Source organism: Helianthus annuus, chromosome 17, assembly GCF_002127325.2.
Source record: "Helianthus annuus cultivar XRQ/B chromosome 17, HanXRQr2.0-SUNRISE, whole genome shotgun sequence".
Taxonomy (NCBI): domain Eukaryota; kingdom Viridiplantae; phylum Streptophyta; class Magnoliopsida; order Asterales; family Asteraceae; genus Helianthus; species Helianthus annuus.
The window spans coordinates 78,727,972-78,733,971 of NC_035449.2; positions in this window are offsets into that span (position 1 = coordinate 78,727,972).

Consider the following 6,000-nt stretch of genomic DNA (forward strand, 5'->3'; position numbering starts at 1 on the left):
ACATCTACAGTCTTGATCAGTCTCTGGGCTTTTCTTTCTCTCTATCTTCAGACTCCCCCTCTCGATTTACTGGTATTCCTTTGTTCTTCAGTAACATCTTCAGGATCGTTGTCTGGCTGTCCATCTAACAGCTTCTCATCTTATCCTGCAAAAGCTCTACCTCAAAGTAAATTTCTTTCACATACATATTTCAAACATATAAACTTGCACCAATTCAGACGCTCCTTCAAAACAAACACAGATTTTGATGAACCACTTGAAAGGTTAGATTATGAAAACATTTAATTTCACACAAACACTCCCCCTCAAATATTGCTCATCATGTTTAGCACTCGGAATTTTGAAAATCAGCTATTCAACATCAGTTGTCGAAAATCTTTTTGACTTTTACAAAAATTTATGCTAAAACACACTGAAAATCTTTTTGGATTTTGAAATAAAGAAACCTGTAATGTAGTAAAGAAAATATTTACAGACAATATTTTTGTGAGTTCGTGTAAGAGAATCATATCAGTTTATGAGACATGTCACTAACACCGTTAAGCTTGATTGCATTTTCAGTTCAAAACAATTCACCTAGAGTGTCAGTATATCGGTCCACTGAAATTTTCACACAAAGTTCAATTTATCCGAGATACGATATTAATGTCTTAAGAACTTAAACTTATCCGTGTGTCCCACTACTTGAATATACTCCCGTATCCAGATCCCAATATTCAGTCTTACAGGTGAGTATACCACAGATGATATCTGTTCAGGGGTTAAATGCGAAACCGTGAGAGCTCATGTCAGAACTTCCGTTCAGCAGAGAGATGACGGCTCGACTTTTGGTGTGTCCCCTTTAGAGGATCTTTTGATTACAACAGCAGCGACTATCAATTTTATTGTTTCATCAGCTTGCTGAGGGCGATGCTGTGTTTCAAGCATTTGCGGAAAGCATTATCCGGGGACTAGGTCAGTACTTCCATACAGCAGAAGTCCCGGGATAATACCCCAGATATCACTGAGCATAAAGACCTAGTATCTCAGAATAAGGGACCTATCAAACAAGATTTCAGGGGTTACCTATATATCCAAGTTTGTGTTAACCCACAGAACAAGCAAGTTTGAAATTTAGTTTATATCTCGTCATAATTTACTAAATGTGTAAAAACTTACTGGCATATCCTCGGTGAGATTGTTTATCACATTTTATCTTTACAATTCTTTAGCATGTTGTGACAGCCTACTGACGTACTATCATTTCCTCTTTTCACAACGAAACTCATTTTTGAATTTTATCATGTTTTTGGCTTTTTCAAATTTTAAAATGTTTTTGGATTTTCAGAAATTTCCCTACTCCCCCTAAAATGCAAACACATTTCAAAGAAAATTTGAAAACTTCTAGACTCTTGACCCACTAGAAACATGAAAAGTAAAACAAACTGTACAGAAACTTGACAACTGACATCGAATCACATCAAATCGCCATTCACTAGGCATAAACAATCTGAACTCCCCGTTTCAACAAACCATTTTCTCATTTAGATCTCAAAACACTTAAGTTTGTTTTAATCGAAATGATTTTTCCGGAAAATGAGTTTGTGTTTACCACTTTTAAGTTTAGCACTTATGAAGCATGGGGATATGGTTCATCATCTTGTTTATCAATCTCATATGAATAGTAAATCAAGTACAACTTAATGTCCCTGATTTACCACTTTCAGTACGGAAACTTCTGTACCACTTGTAGGACCGGTTTTTAGACCGTACGATTGCGTAACGTACATTCTACGTGCGGAAACCGTGAACGTGCGTGACCGAACACACAATAACGTACTACTAACGTGATTCCATTGAGAAATATGACAATTCCGGTACACGAATCACGATTACAACGACTTTCTCTGTCTAGACTTTCTCTCTCTAAACTTGGATCTCCAAAAGTACAAATGTGTAGGAAAGTCTTTCAAGAGCCTTTCTAACTTCTAAACTTATGTCATCAACATCCTATTTATAGGCCTTGGAATTTAAGAGGATTCTCATTGATTACCAAAACGCCACCGCGCTATTTCTAACTAATTATGACATTATGCGCTTGATTTCTTCCGGCTTTTCACTACGACTCGAATTGACGAAGGCGATAGACAATAAATGCATCAACAATCTCCCCCTTGGATATTGCCGTAGTCAATCCATAGTGAAACTCGTAGCAACTTGTCTTTCTCTCTCTCTTGAGTTCCTCTTGCTTGAACAGAATCCCGGTGGATCTGTCTTCAGCTTCCGTTGCTCTCTTTCTTCAGGCTCCCCCTTTCGTCAAGCTTCCGTGCTTTTGGGATCGACGCCTTGCTTTCCGAATACAAATCCAGAAACCTGCATATCTCAACCTCTCTGTTACAAACAAACAATATTGTGATTCAACTTAATGAATCAACTAAACATTTGAGAACTATTTCACATTTAAAACTTTATTAAAATTTGAAACATTCCAATTTCTGATTCAAATTAATGAATCATCTTTAACATTTCAAATCAATTAACTAAACCATCTGTTCATCAAGTTTAGCCTTTGAGATTTTGAATATCAGCTTTTCAACATCAGTTGTCGAAAATCTTTTTCGATTTTTCAAAATAAGAAACATAAATGCAATAACAGAAATTAAATGCAGAAATGAAATATGTACAAACATATTTTTGTGAGTTTGTGCAAGAGGATCATATCAGTTTTTGAGACATATCACCAACACCGTTAAGCTTTTAAACATTTCAAGTTTTAAACAATTTACCTAGATTGTCAGTATATTGGTCCACTTTAAATTTTCACACAAATTTCAATTGATTTGAGATACGATATTAATGTTTTAGAAACTTGAACTTAAATGTGTATCACTCCACTTGAATTACTCCCGTATCCAGATCCCAATGTTCAGTCTTAGGGGACCCGGGGCGGTCTCCTTTTCTTCCGTGATAGTATAACGTGACAAACTTCAACGCGTTGAACTCGACCGCCGCTACACACTTCAACGCGTTATACATTAACGGAAACCGATTTTCGTTATCTCCATCACGTGTTATGGTTTATTTTTGTGAGGGTATTTGTTGGTTGGGGGGAAATTGTTGGGTGTGGTGGTGAGTGATGACCACCCCCACTAAAAATGGTTGTGAGTGATGGAAAAATGGTCAATGACATGGCGAAACTTGATTGGTGCTTGTGAGTGATAAATTCTATCACTAGTGAACCACCCCTAGTCCCCTTACAGGTGAGTATACCACAGATGATATCTGTTAAGGGGTAAATTGCGAGGGCCGTGAGAGCTCAGGTCGATACTTCCGTATACGCAGAGAGATGACGGCTTCGACTTTCGGTAGGTCCCCTTTAGAGGATCTTTTGTTACAACAGCAGTGACTATCAATTTTATTGTTTTATCAACTTGCTGAGGGCGAGCTTATGTTTCAAAGCTTTTGCAGAAAGTATTATCCGAGGACTAGGTCAGTATTTCCATACAGCAGAAGTCCCGGAATAATACCCCAGATATCACTGAGTATAAAGACCTAGTATCTCAGAAAAAGGGATCTTTCAAACAAGATTTCGGGGGTTACCCATATATCCAAGAATAGTTACCCACGAATTAAGCAAGTTTGAATTTAGGTTTATATCTCATTTCAATTTACTAAGTGTGCAAAAATCTACTGACACATCCGTAGTAAGATTGTTTATCACTTTTAAACATTACATATCTTTAGCGTGTTGTGATAGACCACTGATGTACTATCATTTCCTCTTTTATGCAACAAAAACTCATTTTTGATTTTTCAATGTTTTTGACATTTTCAAATTTTCTAATTTTTTTAAAATTTTTCTCCCCCTAAAATCAAAATATGTTTCAATTTTGATTTTCTGGGAAAATTTGAAACAAACTGTACAAACTTGACAACTTGATGAAAATCACTTCAATTCTCCATCCACTTGGCGTAAACAATCAGAACTCCCCCTCACAGCAAACTATTTTCCCATTGTGATCTCAAAACACTTAAGTTTGTTTTAATCAAAATGGTTTTTCCGGAAAATTAGGTTTTTGTGACATTTCATAAACACGGGGTTTCATCACCTTGTTTTTCAAATTACCACTTGTAGGAAAGATGAATCAAGTACAACTTAATGTCGCTGATTTATCTTTTGAAAGTCGAAATATCACCAGAGTGAAATTTCTCAAGAAATATGCCGATTCATGTTCCACGCTTACCAACCTGGGAACTCCGGCAAGTCAGGTTTTTTCATTTGAAAAGTTTCACCCAAGCCTGACTATCCTTGGGTGATTTTGAATTCTTGTTCAACAATGGTGGAAAGTTTGTATCATCCATTGTTAAACCTGAATTCTCAGTTTTTACCTCAACAACTGGCTCTTCTGGCTTTACCAAACCAGAATCATTGCCTGAATGTGGCTTGTCTGACTTTGATGAGCCAGATTCATCGCCGACATGTGGCTCCTTTGCTTCTGAAGAAACAGATTCATCGCCACAGAATGTTACCTTCTTCTTTTCCTTTTTCTTCTGGTTTTGACACACCAGAATCATTGCCTGCACATGGCTTGTCTGACTTTGAAACGTCAGATTCATCGCCGACCATTTTCTTCTTTTTCTTTTCTTCCTTCGTCCTCAGATTTGTATCTGATGAATTCGTCTTGCTTGACTTTGCAGTCGAGGGAGCTGATTCATCAGAACTCTTATTCGATCTGTCGGGTGAACCCAAGGACAAAATCTTCTCCAGATATTCTCTGGCCTTCTTCCTCTTCTTTCGTAGTTTGTCTTTCTGCCCTTGAGAAAGCTTCACTTTCTTTTCTCGAACTTTAGGTTCTTGGACCTTCTGTTCTTTGACTTTCTGTTCTGAAACCTTCAGTTCCTTGGGCTTTTCTTTGATTTTGACTGACTTCATCACCCGTTTCTGAGATACAGCCCTCGATCTCTCATTTGATCTCATTGGGCAATCTCTGGTAATGTGTCCTTTGATTTGACAATTATAGCATCTCCTCGTCTCATAGCTCCAATTCTGGCAGTTAACAGCAATGTGTCCTTGATAGCCGCATCGGTAACACACTCTGTTATCATACCAATCACCATTTTCATACCAAATGCTCAGATCAAAGCATTGTTTGGCTTGGTGATATTCTTTCCTCTTCTTGATTGTTGGATTTGACTTTTGAGCACTGTGGTCAAACCTGCACCACTTATTACCAACAATTTTTGAGTTTTCATTTTTCAATTTCTGTGCTTTTTGAATGCGATTGGATGATCGATCTGATGAGCTTTTATTATCTTTTTGAACAATTTTCAAGTTTTTTACTTTTTGTTTTTGTTCTACACTCTTCTTAACAGGTTTCTGCTTTGAGCATTCACCTATTTCAGTAGATTGCAAAACAGTATTTTTGAATTTTTCTTTTAATTCTAAAAACAATTTTTGTATTTTCATCATCAGATTTCTCATCATAATCTTCAACTTTGACATTGTCATAGTTTGTGACATTGTCACTTATTGCAATAGAATTGATCGGTTTTGGGCATGAAATATTCACATACGCTGAAGAAGTCACAAAACCTTTCAATTTATTTTCAAGCTCACTGATTTTCTTTCGAGCTTGCTCACTTTCCTTTTCAAGTTGAATAATCTTCTGAAGATGAGAATTTATCATTTTTTTGCTTTTCGATGTTATTTTTACTAAACACATCCCTCCCATCTTCAAGAATTTTTATTTGACTTTGAAAATCTTTTTCAATTTTTACTTTTTCATTTTCTAAAATTTTTATTTGATTTTTTAAAACATTTTCTGAATTTTTAAGATTTTCGTTTTCTAATGTCAAACTCTCTAAATCCCTCAAGAGTTTGGCATTTTCGGGTTTCAGATTTTCACAGTCTAAGCACTTCTCGGTCATTTTTACAGTTTCAGCTTTCTTCTCCACCTTGATAACTGAAATTTCTTTAACCTGCTCCTCTTCCTCTCGAACATTTTCCTCAGATTTGAATTC